We start from the raw sequence: 18,240 nt of genomic DNA on the forward strand, positions 1-18,240 counted from the left end.
TACTGCTTCTTTCTCTGTAAACGTCCGTCTCTTTGCCCCGTGTCTGGCTGAGGCAGGACAGAGAAGAGGCCTCTGGGATCCAAATCTTCAAGTAGGCTCACCACATTTTTTCTTTCAAAGCAAGGTTGTCTTGGGGATTAACCCTAGGAGTCTGGGAGAGGTGAAGCATGTTGGGAGGATGACGGGAAATATACAAGGATATTGTGTTCAGCCCAGTTTACCGCCTCCAGGGGATAGGAAAGGGAAAGGGCCCCATGAGTCGGCCAACAGGTACCACTGCTGAATCTCTGCTTGGACGGCCTCCGGGACACGTGTTCATGCTCTGATTGGAGGCCAGCGGTGTGATGAGCACACTGTAAGAGTTTGGGAGCAGAGAGAAAATTTCTCCAGAAGCCACCCAAGCCAGGCTTCTGACCTGAAACCCAGTATTTGTCACCCCCTCTCTGAACTCAGAACTACAAAGGCGGCCTGGCATTCTCCAACCCGCCCAGCTCCTTTCAAACCCACAGACTGTGCCAGACTGGCCCCACCTCCCACTGCAGCAAATTCTGTATCCCTGCTCCATGCTGCATTGTAGGGAGCCAGATTCCCGCTTTGTCTTACCTGGCCTTCCCTTCTGCCACTGCCCCTGGCTCTCAGTGCCTGGCATGGTTTCACAGGTCCAAACCGTTGCTTTCCCTCTCCCCCATCATTATTTTAAGCACATCTAGTTTTCCACTCCTCAGATTTTTAGGTCTCAAATCCTTTTACGTCTTACAACCTTTCTTCATCTCTGGCCACCACCATCTGCTTTCTTTGACCTCTCTCACTCTCTTCTTGGACTTCTTTTTTTTTTTTTTTGCCATATCAAAATACAGTCCTATCTCATGTCTCAGACTGAAAACTCAAACTGCAAGTCCACTGCTGGCATCTCCATCGACCTGGTCTTTCCCCACCCACATTAACATAGAAAGCAAGCCAGTGCATCTCAGGGCACTTTTTAACAGCTCACCTAAAAGTAGATGAAGCCAGTAGAGAACAGGGTATGTGTGTATGTGTGTGTTAACTACATGAATGCAGCAAGAAAAGGTCTGAGGTACATGCATGGAAGAAAGAACAGAGGAAGGGATTCTCATATATTTATGATATTTAGGACAAAAGCAACAAAAGCTAATTGTTACAAGAAACTTATACCTTAAAACTGTATTTTTATGTATGTGTGTGTGTGTCGCACACACACACAAAGGGCCTCCACACATCATAATACCCTAAGATCATCTGCTTACCTGGAAGGGTATTTACTATCCTGTGAACAGTGACAGCAAGGTGCCATGTGGTCCTACAGCTCAAAGTTGAACACGAAATCCTTCTGGGATGACCCTGAGGGGGGAGATAAAACCCTGCACGTCACCTGCTCCCTCCAGGCTTGTGTGGGCTGGAGGCTAAGAGAGGTGGCACCTCTCCCTTGCTTCCACCATGATTTTAAGCTTTTTGTTGATCTCTGATGCTCAAAATACTGGTGCTGTTAACCTTACTACTTGGGTGCTTTGTGGTTTACTGTTACACTTATGCTCTCTGTGACTCCTTAAGCTATTATTGGAGCTCTTTGGTGAGCTAGACGGATATAGATAACTAATATCTCATTTAATCCTCAGAGCAGCCTTGAAAGCCATCATCAGTGTTTTACAGATGAGGTTTGGAATAATTAGAATTGTCCCGCTCATGAGTGTCACTGCTAGGATTTGAACACAGGTCTAACTCCTTAAGTATGATCGTTCCCTTCTTATCCGTCAGTATACTCTTATTGCCTTGCCCAGTGTAAATGACACTTTCTGTAGGTAATCATCTCAAATTAGTCTAGTTTCTATGTATTATGCATGGCATACTCTACACTTTATATTAGCATTTATTCATTTTTTTCATTTAGTTCATTTTATCTAATAACATATATTGAGTGCTTGACTATATATCAGGCCCTGTGCTGGGCAGTGTGATCTCCTTAGCCAGAGGACAGAGGACACTGCTGTGGCAATGGCTCTGCCTAAATACTCTGCTATCTTCACCTCCAAAGACAAAGGTGAGTGAAGATGGGGCTGTGACACGGCCACGGTTGTATTCCCAGTACCCAGCACCTGGCACGTAGCAGGAGCTCAACAAGTAGTTTTTGAATGAACTTTTACACTCACGTAAATGTAATTTGTTAAACCCTTTTATTTTGTACTGGGGGTATAGCTGATGAACAATGCTGTGACAGTTTCCGGTGAATAGTGAAAGGACTCAGCCACACACACACATGTATCCATTTTCCCCCAGTAAGTGCAGTTTTGATCGTAACTTTTGGAGAGATCTGGATTCATGTCTAAAGAGCCTTGGGAATAATGCTTAGTAAAATGCCACATAAAAGTAGCATTTAACTAATGGTGAATAGCATTCTTTTTATCCATGATGATACTCTGACAGAGGTTCCCTCTATACCCACGTCTGTGTTTCTGAAAAAGAACAATTTGATATATTTCATCTATTCTAAAAGTTCCAAAGGTGTGCTGTTGGAAGCCAGATGAATTTCATCTGAAATCTCACCTCTCTGGGAATTAGGAGGTAACGTCACGTGATAAAGCCACATCCAGGATGATGTGGTCGTGAAGGACTATTCTGAGCTACACACAGGGATAGAGATCTCTTACACTTTAGAGGGTGTGGGTGAGTCCAGATCTGAGATCAGCAACTCAGCTGAGATGCCCTCATTTCAGAAAGAGAGGCTGAGAAGGTAGAAATGCTTCATGACTCTTTGACCTAAAGCCTCCAGGGTTTCATAGTATGTCTTCCGGCAAAAAGATTGGACAATTCCTTTTTTTGCCTAAGGAAAGAATATTTAAGTATGGGTAAGTGGTGCCCCAGGGAGGCTAGCTTCTCTGCTGGTCTTCATCTGAGGAATCCCTGTCTCTGAATAGAGGGCAAGGGGCACAGGCAAGCATTCAATCTGTCCTCTGACAGCCATCCATGCACATTCAGAGCTTAGACACCACTGAATCGGGTTACAACTATGTGACTGTCTTCACCAAGCTGGGGTAATTTCCACTATATTAACCTGGAACACAGTTTCTAAAGATGTACCCTTCGGGGTGGGTGGCATCTCTCATGGGAGAACCAGATGGATAACACAGTCCATCTGTGTGCTTTAGATGTGAACTGTCTAACTTCTGTTGGCAAGACTTGCTCATCAATGGACAAAAACACTCCCTACTATTCTTCCTAGGATGATGAGGAAGAGGAAGCTTAGTTATGCGCTGCTTGGTTAGCAACGCCCTTGTCCAAAAGCAAAGAAAATTTGAACCAGTAGGGAGCAGTGTCTGGTACAGGGATTCTATACTTCAAGTGGTTTCAAAAGGAGTTATCTGGTGGATTTTATACCTCAAACTCACATCAGCTCCAGGTGTCTCAGGCTGAGTAATGTCACTAAATATGTGGCCCACTGGAAAGTTTTTTTTTTGTTTTGCTTTCCTTTAACCTTTTAGGATATTAGGGGAAATCAATGGTAAGATAATGCTTCAGTGTATATATTTAATAATACTGTCTGGTGTGTGTGTGTGTGTGTGTGTGTGTGTGTGCACGCTCACTCAGTTGTGTCCGACTCTTTGTGACCCCATGGACTGTAGCCTACCAAGCTCCTCTGTCCATGGGGTTTCCTAAGCAAGAATACTGGAGTGGGTTGTCATTTCCTTCTCCAGGGGATCTTCCCTTCCCAGGGATTGAACTCGTGTCTTCTGCATTGGTAGGTAGATTCATTATCACTGAGCCACCTGGGAAGCCCAATATTGTTTGATGTGAATCTATAAAATAATCTTGTTGCCTCCTCATTGGGTGAGTTTCAGAGGACTTTTCCTGGTTTCTAGCCTTAACTCCATAGAGGAGCTGGAATTTATCTGATCGACCCTCATGGTCTGTGAAGTTCTCTGAAACATAGTCTACTACTGTCCATTGCTTAGTGCCTAATTCTAGCAATTTGAGGAAGTAGGTTTCACTGGACTTTTGGATCCAAGAAAGTAAAAGAAAAAATCTTTCATTCCTGTATAATAGTGGGTAAACTGAGCGAGAAAGGGAGAGGAAGAGGATGAGGATCCAGGCCCTTCTAAAAGGCGAGATCCCTATTACCTGTGCACTAAGAGAATTGAACCTGATATTATAAAGATCATTACTCTTGGCTGCTGTGTGTCATCTAAGAGCCAAGTTTTACTTCAGTCTAGGTCCCTTATATTCAGTCATTAGGTTTAGGCTGGCAAGCAATGAGGCATCTCTACCCACTGAGATCTGGGAAGATTAAGGCTACTAGGTTGAGAGTCCAGAGATGACATGCAACGGTACAGGCTAGGGACTCAGTCTCGAGTGTGCATATTCTTTGAAATTGCTGCAGAGCCTGGAGGTTGTACTTACCTTACATTTAGTCCTATTGATTCTATGGTCCCTAAAGGCATCTTTGCTGACCAAAGTCATGCTCTTTAGAAGACTGGGCCCCTTTTACTGTGTTCGCCATCTCTGGATCTCTGAGCACTTTGCAATACTCTATTGATATACTGTATTGCTCAGTACTTTCTCCATTTAAAAGAGAGAGGTATCCATCCAGGGCAGTGACCCATTATCAAGAAGAGATTGAGGGACTTCCCTGGTGGTCCAGTGGCTAAGACTGTGCACTCCCAATGCAGGGGGCCTGGGTTCAACCCCTGGTCAGGGAACTAGATTCCACATTCTGCAACTAACAGTTTATATGGCACAGCTGAAAGATTCCACATGCCACAACTAAGACCCTGGGCAGCCAATACAGGAATATTAAAAAAAGAGGAGAATCAATTACAATTCAGATTTCAGGGTTTCCAGTCAAGTTTCTAATACTCTCTCTCACTTTTCCATTAAGGGTCATAAAGTTAAGACATAACTCCTTCAATCTCAGACTTTTTGGATCTTTTAAACCTGTTTACTTACTAAAGGGTTAGGACAAGGAAGCAGGGAAGCAAACACCCTCATATCATTATTCCTGTTTCATAGTTGGGAACCAAGGCTGTTCATGGCTAAGTATATTTCCCCAAGAAGGATTCTTGGAGAACCAAGAAGAGAATCTAGATCTCTGAACCAGCTGTTGTGGGGAAAGATGAACTAGTATGTATGAACTGCCTCAGGTTCATCCAGATTGAGTCTGCTGTAAATTGAAAGTATCGTTAAGAATGATCATGCTCTGGGATGGTACCGATGAACATATTTGCAGGGCAGCAATGGAGACGCAGATATAGAGAACAGATTTGTGGACACAGCGGGGCGAAGGAGACGGTGGGGCAAACAGAGAAGCATGGGAGCATACACACTACCATATGTAAAACAGTTTGCCAGTGAGAGTTTTCTGTATGACTCAGGGAACTCAAGCCAGGGCTCTGTGACAGCACAGAGGGGTAAGATGGGGTGGGAGGTGGCGGGGAGGTTCAAGAGGGAGAGGACGCATGGACACCAAGGCTGACTCATGCTGATGTATGGCAGAAACCAACACAGTTCTGTAAAGCAACTATCCTTCTATTAAAAATAATTAAAAACAAAACAAACAAACAAAAGTATTATCATGCTCTGGACACCTTGGTTTCCCCCATTATTAACTAACAATAGAGCAGCTGGGAAGAGCTTCCAGAAAGATACGATTGTGTCTACTTGAGCATTTGTAAAATAGGTGAGTTCCAAAAATGCTGAGCATGCGGAATTAGAAAAACTAAAACACAGAAACATTTTCAAACATGTTTTTTGGGACTGAGGTGCAGCACGGTACCAGAATTCCTGCAGAGATGAAAGCAGAGAGCAGAGGATTGGGAGCGCTCTGAGGAGAAGCCAAGGAATGTTTTAAGGGTAGAAGCTGCTACCTCCGAGATTTTATATTTGCCGTGTTTGACACTTCTCAAGGAGTCTCTCCATGCAGCAGTGAGCAATGACACGAGGGCCACAGAGAACTATGTTGGAGGGAGCCAGGCTCGTCGCCTGCGGTCTGATACTTTGCCCTCCAGGAATGCTGGATGGTGCGCTCCAGTGCTGGCCAGCCTGTAGCAAACCAACTACAATTTGAGGCCAACTTGCATTCCCACACTAGAGGAGGCTGAGTAAATTCTTTCAGCATTCTTAGGTCTTTGAAGATTCACCGTGATAGCCTGACTGTCTACCCCCATTCTTCTGGACTGTTCAGTTTATGGACTTCTGGGTCTATATGCTCAAGTCTGCAAGGGGTTCACCTGCAAGCATGCCGATTCTGATTCTACTGTGCTTAGAACTGTGCCTGCCACGTAACGGGTGCTTTACAAATTATTGCTCATTCTGTACATTTCTGGGAACTTAACCTCATCTAGGGTTATAATGTTATATAACTCAGGCCTGTGGACTGGTGATATAGACATGATCAACCTTTAAATGATGATTTTCTTCTCCTGCCATGAGCATAGTGACTCAAAATCCATATCTTAAACTGCATGGAAAAGAGAGAAAACTTCTAAGGTAAGGAAGGAGAAAAAGTATTTGGAAAATTAAACAGAACATCTGGCTGGTGTTTAGATTCTGTTTAAAGCGTTAATAATGCTTTGGGTGTTTCTAGGAAACATCTAGGTATCTAGTTGTCAAGTTTTTTAAAAAAGCAGAGAAAACAGATCAGAAAACTAAAGTAAGGGAGGAAATACTGGGTGGATATATCTTCCTTCCAACTCATCTACATATATATTGATACATGTGTATCTCTGGGCCCTGGTGACTGTTTTTCATCGTGTGGTAAGAAATGAGTGAAGGATCAGGAAGCAGCTTGGTTCAGACAATTCATGGAAAACAAGCCAAGTAAGACCGAAGCAGACCTGAAGATGGGCAGGTGGGTGGGGGGCGGGGGGCGGGGTGCGGGGAGAGGGTCTGACATATTCCTCCTCCTCTTCTTCTACTGAAAACAAGGAAGACATTAGTCTGGAAAATACCACTGCACAGAATGAACCTTTCTGTGCTGACAAGAAAGGAGAATGAATATGCTGTCTGCTCTCTTCCTTGTCTCCTTTGGATGACTTCAGTCTCTCTTTCCTCAGAGGCCCCGAGCACTGCAAGCAACTCTTATTCAGGACCTGTTGCACTGTGACTGCGGTGAAGACTGTGTATCTAGCCCATCGCACCATGACATATCACAAGGCAGATTCTCAGGAATGTTGAATATAAAATGAGGAAAGTCGACTGGAAGATAAAACGTAAGCCCTACAGGATAAAGGGCAAATGCAACCTCATCCAAAATAAACATAGAAAGGCAGGAGTTCAGTTGGATCCAGATTCTGGACTGGGTCTTATGGGGCAAGAAGGGGCAAAGAAGAGGCTCTGACAACCCTGAGTTCTTCATCCTTCATGAGACTGTTACAACCCCGCTGGCCAGGATGTGCACAGAGTTCGAATCTGGCCCTGGGGAAAATCAAAGGCTTATACACCCTGGTCTAGTCTGCTTTCTAGAACATTAAGTTATATTTCTGGTTTACAGTGATCCCGAGACACATGAATCAATGGAAAGAACATAGAAATGAAAAGTTAAAGAGACATGAGTTCTCTGCTTATCTCTGGACAAGATATTTTACCTCTCAGATCATTAGTTCCCACAACTATAAAATGAGAAGATTAGATTAGGTGAATTCCTAAGTTCCCTCCAGGAAAATTCTAGAATTGTCCTGTCCCTCTCTGGTTAGATTCTATTATGTACAAGAATAGTTTCTTAGCAGTTATGATATACATGGGATTTAGAAAATAAAGACAGTATCTTAGGTGATGTTAAAAACAACTTAGAGTCTGAATATACAAGAGAAGAAAGAAGCTCAGAATCAGTACGGGGGGTTTCACCACACTAGGTTAGGTCACTAAAAGGATCATTAGCTTGTCTCCAAAATCTCCTGATCACTGAGTAGAACAAGAAATTTTGACAAGATTCTTGGGCAGCAAATCAGCATGTTGCTGGGAAGGGGCAAGAATCAGTATCCACGCCATTTCATAATCAAGGAAACTGAAGTTTAGGAAGGATGGATAACTCACTCAAGATCACACTGTGGAGGTAAAGTCAGGCCTGACTCCTAGGTATCCTGTCTCCCGACCAACTACGCCGTTCCAGTTTGGCCACAAAGACACCACCGCTGCTTTGATAAACATGGGGCCGTGGCATCCCCGCCCAGCAGTTGGGGTCCCAACTGTCTCCTGGCCATCTTGACTTCCAGGCTGAAATCACACCTGCTAAAAATTTCTGTAATGTGATCACAAGAGAAAATGACCACATGAATGACACAGAGACTCTTCAGAAGATTTCCGGTGGTCACAGATGTGTCCACTTGCCTAGAGTCAGGAACTCTGGTTCCCATTCCCTTTTCTCTCTCTTTAGGCTCTTGTAACCAATTGCCTTCTTTTGGAGTCAAAAGTCTTATAAAAGAAACTTATAAAGTGTAAAATTATCTAAATCAAAATACATAAAATATGATAAGAAGAATTTTGTCTGGTATTACTAGTTATCTAAAGAAATTACTCTTACCTACTTTTTAAATATGTGTGTATACACATTCACACATATTTTAAATATATAGTAAAATGTATGTGCATGCATGCTAAATTGCTCCAGTCGTGTCTGACTCTTTTCAACCCCATGGACTATAGCCCACCAGGCTCCTCTGTCTGCAGGATTTACTAGGCAAGAATACTGGAGTGGGTTGCCATGCTAGAGTGGGATATTCCTGAGCCAGGGATCAAACCCATTTCTCTTACATCTCCTGCATTGGCAGGCAGGTTCTTTGCTACTAGCACCACCTGGGAAGCCCAATAAAATGTATATAATAGTATAAATACAAACATAAACCATTCTTATAAAATTATATCTATATCTGTATACACACACACACACGTATGGGCTTCCCTGGTGATCAGTAGTAGAGAACTTGCCTACCAATGCGGGAGACGTGGGTTTGATCCCTGGGTGGGGAAGATCCCCTGGAGAAGGAAATGGCAACCCACTCCAGTATTCTTGCTTAGGAAATCCCATGGATAGAGGCACTTGGCAGGTTACATGCCATGGGGTCACAAAGAGTTGGACATGACTTAGCAACTAAATAACATATACATACACACACATGTATATACATCAATATACATATTTATTTTCTTCAGTCTAGCGGGGAAATCTGGTTCAAAATCAACTCCTGGTCTCCTTGGACTTGATATATAGCCAAGCAAGCCATTCTCGATTAACACAGCTCCCTCCTGGGAAAAGTCACAGAATAACTTTATTGATTTCCCTTTATCCTTCTCCACATTTCTCTCCTGAAATGTTGTTTTAACTCTTAAAAGTAAAATCAAGGAGAAAATTAATATATAGAGATCCATTTCTTTAAGATCATCTTGATTTTCTTATATTCTTATTTCAAAAAAAAAAAAACCTTTTTTTTTTTTTTTTTAAGAAGAGGCTACTTGTGTGGGTTATCTGTGTAGTAAAGACAAGATGTGGTGATATATTTCCCAAGATTTTAAGGCAACAGATTTCTTTACATTGAGACCTGTGTTTTATACACAATGCTGGACTCGGTTTTACATAAACTTCTTCTTCTCATTCCCTTATGACTTGGCCAGTTATCTCTCAAAACTGCCAAGACTTGCTGGCAAACAGTCCCTCCCACGTTTCCAAGAGCATACCCAATACATCGGACCATAGGGAATGTTTATTTCTCATCACACTGTCTTGCCACAAAAGATCCCAACAAGATTGTTAGATACACACAGAAAATTCTTTACTTAAAAAGACTGTGGATCATTGATTAAATTTAGCAGTTTCTCTGATGCAGTTTTAGGAATGTAAAGAGGAATTTCTCTAGGCATAACCTTTCATCCTCAATCTTTCAAGATTATTGGGGAAGAATAATTAAGAGCCAGCCTCTTATTTCAGGGTCGGAACTGCTCTGTGTCCTGATTCTGACTATAGGATGAGTGTGGGGTCAAGGTAGCGGAAAGAAACAGAGAAGGCGGACACTTTACGCGAATGAAGATACCTAGTGAAATAAGTGGATTGCGACACAAATAAATCTAGCTGGGAAAAAGACACAGAACAGACTTGTGGTTGCCAAAGGGGATGTGGTGGGGGAAGGATGGACTGGGAGTTTGGGGTTAGCAGATGGATGGGTAAACAACAAGGTCCTACTGTATAGCACAGAGGACCATATTCAATATCGTGAGATAAACCATAATGAAAAGAACATACAAAAGAATATATAAATCACCTTGCTGTACAGTAGAAATTAACACAACATTGTAAATCAACTATATTTTAATTTTTTTAATTAAAAGCTTATGAAAATAAACTACCACTCAGAAATTTGATAAAAGTGCAGAAAGATGAAAGCCTGGTGACTAAAAAAGGTTAAAATGATGGCAGTGCTGAGTGCACAATTTAGTAGACAGATTATCAACAATGTGACAAATAATTGCTTCCAATGTACAAATGAAATACACTCAAAACCTCAAAAGGACAGTGATGCTCTTTGTGGCCCTGAGGTTTAATCACAAGGCTGTTTCTTTTTTTTTTTTTAGTAAAATACTTTTATTTTCCATGAATTTGCCATCTTAGTTTTAATTAAATGCCATTTTGCTTTTGATTAACCAGTTTATCTTCTTTTCATTTTCTTGTTGTTCTGCACAGTTTGAATTAAAGACAGTGATTTGAAAGTATTATGGGTAAAAGTGGGTAGAAAAACATGCTAAGAATTGGGTCATCTTGATGAAAATAAGTTCACTTCTGGGTTGCACAGGATGAAGAATGGGGAAAATGTGTCCTAATACCTTGCTGCATCTGTCCCAACTCATTCCTTTCATAGGACCTCAGCAGCAGAATTACACCGCAATGCATTTTGCATCCTGGTTTAATAGAAAAGTCTCTGGAGGACATTTCTAAGAACAGCCCTCTCAGGCAAAGGAGCCAAGACTGAATGCTGGAAGAGGAAACACTGGTTTCCTTAGGCAACATAGATTCTTTGTTGAAACTGGCAACAATATTCCAGTTGCAGGCAAGAAGGTCCCTTCAGCCTCCGGATAAAGAGAACAGTAGGAATTAATGTTCTCTTCTTACTTCACTCTATGTAACAGACCCTAGGTCCATCCATGTTCTCTACAAATGACCTAATTTCATTCCTTTTTATCTGAGTAGTATTCCATTGTATATATGTACCACATCTTCTTTATCCATTCATTTGTCTGTTAAACAGAGTGAAGTAAATCAGAAAGAGAAAAATAAATATCATATATTAACACATGATGTGGAATCTAGAAAAATGGTACAGATGAATTTATTTGCAGGGAAGGAACAGAGATGCATTTGTAGAGAACAGATGTGTGGGCCCAGGGCAAGGGAGGAGGGTGCAATGAATTGGGAGATTGGGATTAGCATATGTGCACAGCCATGTGTAGAATGGATGGCCAGTGGGAACCTGCTGTCGGACAGAGGGAGCTCAGGTCAGTGCTCGGTGGTGGCCTAGGTGGGTGGGATGGGGCGGGGAGGGAGAGCTGAGAGAGAGGGGAGACATGGATACATGTAGCCGCTTCACTTTACTGTACAATACTGTAAAGCAACTATACCTCAATAAAAAGAGAGAGAGAAAGAGAACTACAGAAGTTGGTCCTATCCAGACACTGCAGAGCACATGCTCAGTTTCTGAAAGGTCTTTCCTGGGCTTCTATAGCACCGAGATGGAACACAACAAATTTACCACAATTTGAAGCTACCGTGTTAGAAAGTTCAGTATCTGACATCCACCCATTCATTCATTCTGTTCATTCAGCAAGGCACTTAGATTCAGCAAGGATCTTAGCAGGCACTGTGCTACAGACTGTAGGGTCTAAGCACAGTGCTAGGTGGAAGGAAAATGGTTACATTCTGCCCTTCTTTTCTTCCCAACTCCTGTGCTGTGCTGTGCTTACTCGCTCAGTTGTGTCCGACTCTTTGCGACTCTATGGACTGTAGTCTACCAGGCTCCTCTGTCCATGGGGTTTCCCAGGCAAGAATACTGGAATGTGTTGCCATTTCCTTCTCCAGGGGATCTTCCCAACCCAGGAATTGAACCCATGTCTCCTGTGTCTCCTGCATTACAAGTGGATTCTTTACTCACTAAGCCATCAGGGAAGCCCTCCCAACTCCTATTCTTCCTATATTTACCTTGATTTCAACTGCCTACTCAAATATTTCCACAGAAAACAGCTTCCAAGGGGTCATGTATTTATGCTATTTTCTCCTCTGTTACCTCCATGTGGACTATCAAATGACCCAGGTCGTACATGGGAAACATGATTAATTAATGACAAGTCTCAACAACATCCTCCTCCCAACAAGTTTGAAGCTCACACCACAAAGAAGCCGTATCTACTACCTGAAAGTGAGAAAGATCCCCAGGTTGATCTCTGACATTTAAAGGGCAAGGATACTTTTTAGATTTTTTTTTTATCCTAATGTGAACAGCTCTGAGAATATTTGCTATACTTTTTAGTCAGAAAGAACCTAGAGCTGTGGGTGCCTAAGGGAATCCTTCCAACCAAGACTAGAATTTAAACAGAGAGAATTGATCCAGCTCTCTTTTCTGGCGCTTGTATTACATGAAAGTATCACCCACACCACGAGAGACCGCAGGGAGTGGTCAGTGTGAACTGGTAAGTGGGCACCTCAATGAGGCTTTGCAAGCAGTTTCTCCGGAGAAGTAGCAAGTTCCTGATCACAGTATTGTATGCAAAGAAATAAACAAATGGTATTGTTATTATTATTTTTACATGGAGAAGACCTCAGAAACATCTTGTTTCAATTGAAAGACTGAAATCACAGAAAAACTTCTTCCCCTCCCAGTTCTTTGGCTAAGATATATTGGTAAAACGGTGCGTTATTCATTTTTCTAATTCAGAAAAGCCTGGTTATCACAGGCAACCCAGCTCTAGGTGACTTACAGAGTACTCTTTGTGTTGAGAGAGAAACTAAACTGAAGGTAGAAGCATCTTATTTGTCAGCAGCATAGAGGCTATAAGACTGGATCTGGTGTTTTACTCATCTTGTACCAAGGCAAAAGGAGAAGAACTGCATTGCACAAACTAGCCCACAGATCTCTCTAAACAGAACATGAAACACTCCTAAAGGTGAGATCCACTATGAGGAAAGATACCCTCCTTTCATACCAAGTCACAGAGATGGAGTTATCATGGTCTTGACCTCTTAATTCCCCTTATGCTATCTGGGTGTGTGAGTGTGTGTATGCCCAACACTTTGTGACCCCATGGACTGTGGCCCACTAAGTCACCTGGAAGCCCCAGGCTATTTGGGTAGGGACTTGGAGAAGGCAATGGCACCCCACTCCAGTACTCTTGCCTGGGAAATCCCATGGACGGAGGGGCCTGGTGGGCTGCAGTCCATGGGGTCGCTAGGAGTCAGACACGACTGAGCGACTTCACTTTCACTTTTCACTTGCATGCATTGGAGAAGGAAATGGCAACCCACTCCAGTGTTCTTGCCTGGAGAATCCCAGGGACAGGGGAGGCTGCTGGGCTGCCGTCTATGGGGTCACACAGAGTCGGCCATGACTGAAGCGACTTAGCAGCAGCAGCAGGGCAAATCCATCAAGCATCTCACTTGGTGAGACAAGTGAAACTCAAATGGACAAAACAAGTGAAACTCAAATGGACAAAAGTATGATTGAAACCAAGAATATCGATGATGGGATCATTTAGACTTGGATTTGAAACTCAGATTTGCCATTTAATAACTCTGTGGACTTGGGAAAAGCACTTAACTTTTCTGAACCTCAGATTCCTGATCTATAAAATGCGGATGATAATATTTTCTGTGCCTAAGTATTTTAAGGTTATATGAGATAAGGAATATAAATTGTTTATCATAATGTCTGGCACACAGTAAGTGCTTAACAATGTTAGTTCCTTTATTTTTCTTCCTCTATTGATGTGTGATTTCCAGGTTTCTATTTAACCTCTCTCTCTGAGTTCCTAGAATACTAATGATTTTTTCTGTAGTATTCAGTAAGTCTATTCAACTTAATAGTTTAAAAATCATTCTAAATGTAAGAAATAAAAGGAATATGAATATTGAATAATACTTGCCATTTTGCAACAGATGCTCATAATCTACTAGGGAAATTAAAAACATGCTTATAAAAGTAACTATAAATTAAACAACAATGTACAAAATAATTTGATAATTTACACTGGGATGGAGGGTCATCTATTATGTGCCAAGCCACATACAAGGTGGCAGAGACACAAAGATATATAGGATGGAATCACTGAATTTCAAGGCTCTTAATTTAGCATAGGAAGAGATACATGAACAGACAAGCTGAAAGAAAAGCAGAGAGGACACATGATACTAGATAAAGTAGTGGCACAAAGATGAGAAATCACTTATTGAAGGTGTCAGGACAGGTTTCACAGAAGAGAAAATGTCTAGGCTAGATAAATAAAAACAAGTAGGCTAGAACTTAAATAAAATGAAAAAATTCATTGAAAAATACAACTAAAATGGATACAGATGAAACAGAACATCTAAATAGCTTTCTTTATACCTGTTAGAGCAATTACATTCACTATCTAAACCTCCCCACAAAGAAAATGCCAGATCCAAATGGTATCACTGGTGATTCCCACCAAATTCTCAAGTAAGAAATACCACTAAACTTACAAAATTCTTCCATAGAATAGAGAAAAAGAGAACACTTCCAACTGATTCTTTTTTTACCAAAATTGGATAAATAAATTCCAAGACAATTACAGACCAATACCTTTATGACCACGGATGCAAAAGTCCTTAATAAAATTATAATAAGTCAAAGCTAACAACATAAAAATACAACATTATCAATTAGAATTTATTCCAGGGATGTAATATTTGTTTTACATTTAAAATTCAAGCAATGCAATTCACCATATTAACAGAATAAATAGAGAAAAACATATTATTATTTCAACAGGTGCAGAAAAATCATTTGAAAAAATTCAATACCCATTCACAACAATAAAAAGAAAGAAAAACCATTCAGCATATTAGGAATAGAAAGAAATTTTCTCAATCTGAAAAGGGGCATTCTAGAAAAAACCTATTGTCAAGACTTCCCTGGCGGCCCAGTGGTTAAGACTTGGCCTCCCAATTCAGGGAGTATAGGTTTGATCCCTGGTTGGGGAGCTAGGATCCTATATGCCTTGTGACCAAAGGACCAAAACATAAAACAGAAGCAATATTGTAGAAAAATCAATAAAGATTTTAAAATAAAACCTATTGTTAACATCACCCTTGATAGTTAATTATAAAACTGTCTCCCCCTAAGATAGGGAACAAGGTAAAGATGCCTGTGTTTACTACTTCTAGCCATCATCTCATTGGACATCCAAGCAATTTTTAACAAAGCAAGAAAAATAAAAGGCATACATAGAAAAAGAAGTAAAATTGCCTCTGTTTTTAAAGGGCATGGTTGCCGATGTAGAAAATCCTAAAGGAATCTAAATAACACTGACCAGAACTAAGAGATGCATTTAGTAAAATCACAAGATATGAGTAATACATACAAGTCAATTACATTTTTACATACTAGCAAGAAATCATTGGAAATGAAGTTTTAAAAATCCATGTATCATAAAACATAAAATACTCAGGAATACAGTTTCAAAAATAGGTGCATAGTGAGTTGGATTATGGCTCCTAAAAGATATTTCTACCTGGAACCACAGAATGTAAACTTTTGGGGGGAAAAAGGGTCTTTGCAGATGTAAGATAAAAATATTCAGATGAGATCATCCTGGGTTAAGGTGGTCCCTAAATCCAACAACACTGTCTTTATAGGAGATAGAAAAAAAGACACTGAGGCATAGAAGGAGAAGACCAGGTAAAAACAGAGGCAAGAAATTGGCCAAAGAATGCCAAGGACTGCTGGCAGACGCCAGGAGCGAGGCAGGGGACGGATTCTCCTTCCCAGTGTCCAGAAGAACCAACCTGCCAATATCTTGATGTTGGACTTTTGGCCTCCTGAACAGTGAAATAAATTTCTGTTACTTTCAACCAACCATTTAGTGGTAATTTATTACAGCAGCTCTGGGAAACCAAAGCAGTGTGTAAGCTTTTACTGTGTGTAAGCGCTGACAGTGAAAGTGACAAAATACTGCTTTAAGAAGTTAAAGACCTAAAGAAGTGCAGAGACATGCCAGGTTCACAGCTCGGAAGACTCCAATGTCATTAAATGCCAATTCTATGCAAACTGAGCTAGACATTCAAAGTAATCTCACAATCAAAAGTTCAGCAAACCCTTCCCTTCTCTTGCAAAAATTGACAAGTTCATCCTAAAATTAATACTGCAAGACAAAAAAGGTTCCAGAATTTTTAAAGTAATCTGTAAAGAACAGAGGTTTCATATTATTTTACTTCAAGATTTACGACAGAAGCATAATAATAAAGACAGTGTAGTATTAGAGGATAGAAGAGACTTACAGACCAATGGAACAGAATAGAATCTAAAGTAGATCCATACGGTCAGCTGATTTTTTGACAAAAGTGTCAAAGCAACTCAGTGGGGTGGGGGGAATGGTCATTTCAACAAATGATGCTAGAACAAGAAAACTATATAGAAAAGAATGAACATTGACACATTTCATAACATATATAAACATTATCGCAAAGTTAACAATAGACTTGAATATAAAAGCTAAAGAGAGGACGAGATGGTTGGATGGCATCACCAACTCCATGGACATGGATTTGAGCAAGTTCTGGGAGATAGTGAAGGACAGGGAAGCCTGGCATGCTGCAGACCACGAGTTTGCAAAGAGTCAGACGTGACTGAGCAACTGAACAACAACATGAAAGCTAAGAGCAGTAATCTTTTAGAAAAAAAAAACATAGGAGAAACTCTCGGGGCTGGTGCACTGGGATGACCCAGAGGGATGGTACGGGGAGGGAGGTGGGAGGGGGGTTCAGGATGGGGAACACGTGTACACCCGTGGCGGATGCATGTTGATGTATGGCAAAACCAATACAATATTGTAAAGTAAAAAAAATAATAATAATAAAATTTAAAAAAAGAATTTGATATAAAAAAATAAATAAAATTTTGGAGATAGGGAAAGATAAGAAAGGTCAGGCACAAAAAGAGAAAAATATTCAATACACTGAAGCTGATCAAAATGTAAATCTTTTGCTCTTTAAAAGGTACCATTAAGAAAATGAAAATGTGCACAATAAATTGAGAGAAATATCTCCCACACAAATAAATACGACAGGTTGGTATCTAGTTTGTATATATAAGGACTTCTTATAACCCAATAATAATGACAACCTAGTAAAAACAAAAAGATTAAAATTTAAACACACATTTCACAGAAGATAATACAAATAAGGATATGAAGAGATGTTCAAAGTCTTTAGCCATCAGGGAAATGCAAGTTAAAATCACAAGGAGATGCTGGTACATGCTCATAAGAACAGCTGCATAAGGTGGGCTGCAAGAAGGGACTGTACGACACAGGGACTACGGCCACTATTTTATAATAACTGCAAGTGGAATGTAACCTTTAAAATTGTATAAAAATAAGTACAATTAAGAATAAAAGACTGACAATAACAAGTTTTGACAAGAATATGGAGAAATTGGAACTCATATATACTCTTAGTGGGAATGTAAGATGGTAAACCACTGAGAACTGGTATTTTCTTACAAAGTTAAATATATATCTACCATATGACCCAGAAATTCTAATTGTAGGGCTTACCAACGTAAATAAAAACATATGTCCACACCAAGGCTTACACACACATGTTCAGAGCAGCCCCAAACTGGAAACCCAAACATCCATCAACTGGAGAATGAATAAACAAATTGTGATATATCTATACTACCATGAAACACTACTCAGCAATAAAAAGGAACAAACGACTTACACATGCAACATGGATAAGTCTCCAAATCTTTATATTAAATGAAAGAAACCAACACAGAGGAGTACATACTGTATGATTATATTTATTCAAAGCATACAGAATACAAACTGAGCTATAGAGACAAAAAGCAGATCAGTGCTTGCCTTGCCTATAACCAGAGCCATAAGGAGAGATGGACTGCCAAGGGGCACAGTGAATCTTTTGGAGGTAATGAAGATGTTCTATGTCTTAATTGTCATGGCTGTTTTATGGATACAGATACTGGGACTTCCCAGGTGGCGCTAGTGGTAAAGAAT

General features: G+C 40.7%; 1 long non-coding RNA gene across 1 annotated transcript in view; it reads right to left on the reverse strand.

Moving 5' to 3' along the window:
• Nucleotides 1-8,834, reverse strand: part of LOC133261869 (uncharacterized) — a 251,842-nt gene extending 243,008 nt beyond the window's left edge. The window contains exon 1 of the long non-coding RNA XR_009741159.1: nt 4-8,834. This is a non-coding gene — a long non-coding RNA (uncharacterized LOC133261869). The remainder of the gene's footprint in view (nt 1-3) is intronic.
• Nucleotides 8,835-18,240: the final 9,406 nt, after the last annotated feature.

This window comes from Bos javanicus, chromosome 15 (assembly GCF_032452875.1).
Source record: "Bos javanicus breed banteng chromosome 15, ARS-OSU_banteng_1.0, whole genome shotgun sequence".
Classification (NCBI taxonomy): domain Eukaryota; kingdom Metazoa; phylum Chordata; class Mammalia; order Artiodactyla; family Bovidae; genus Bos; species Bos javanicus.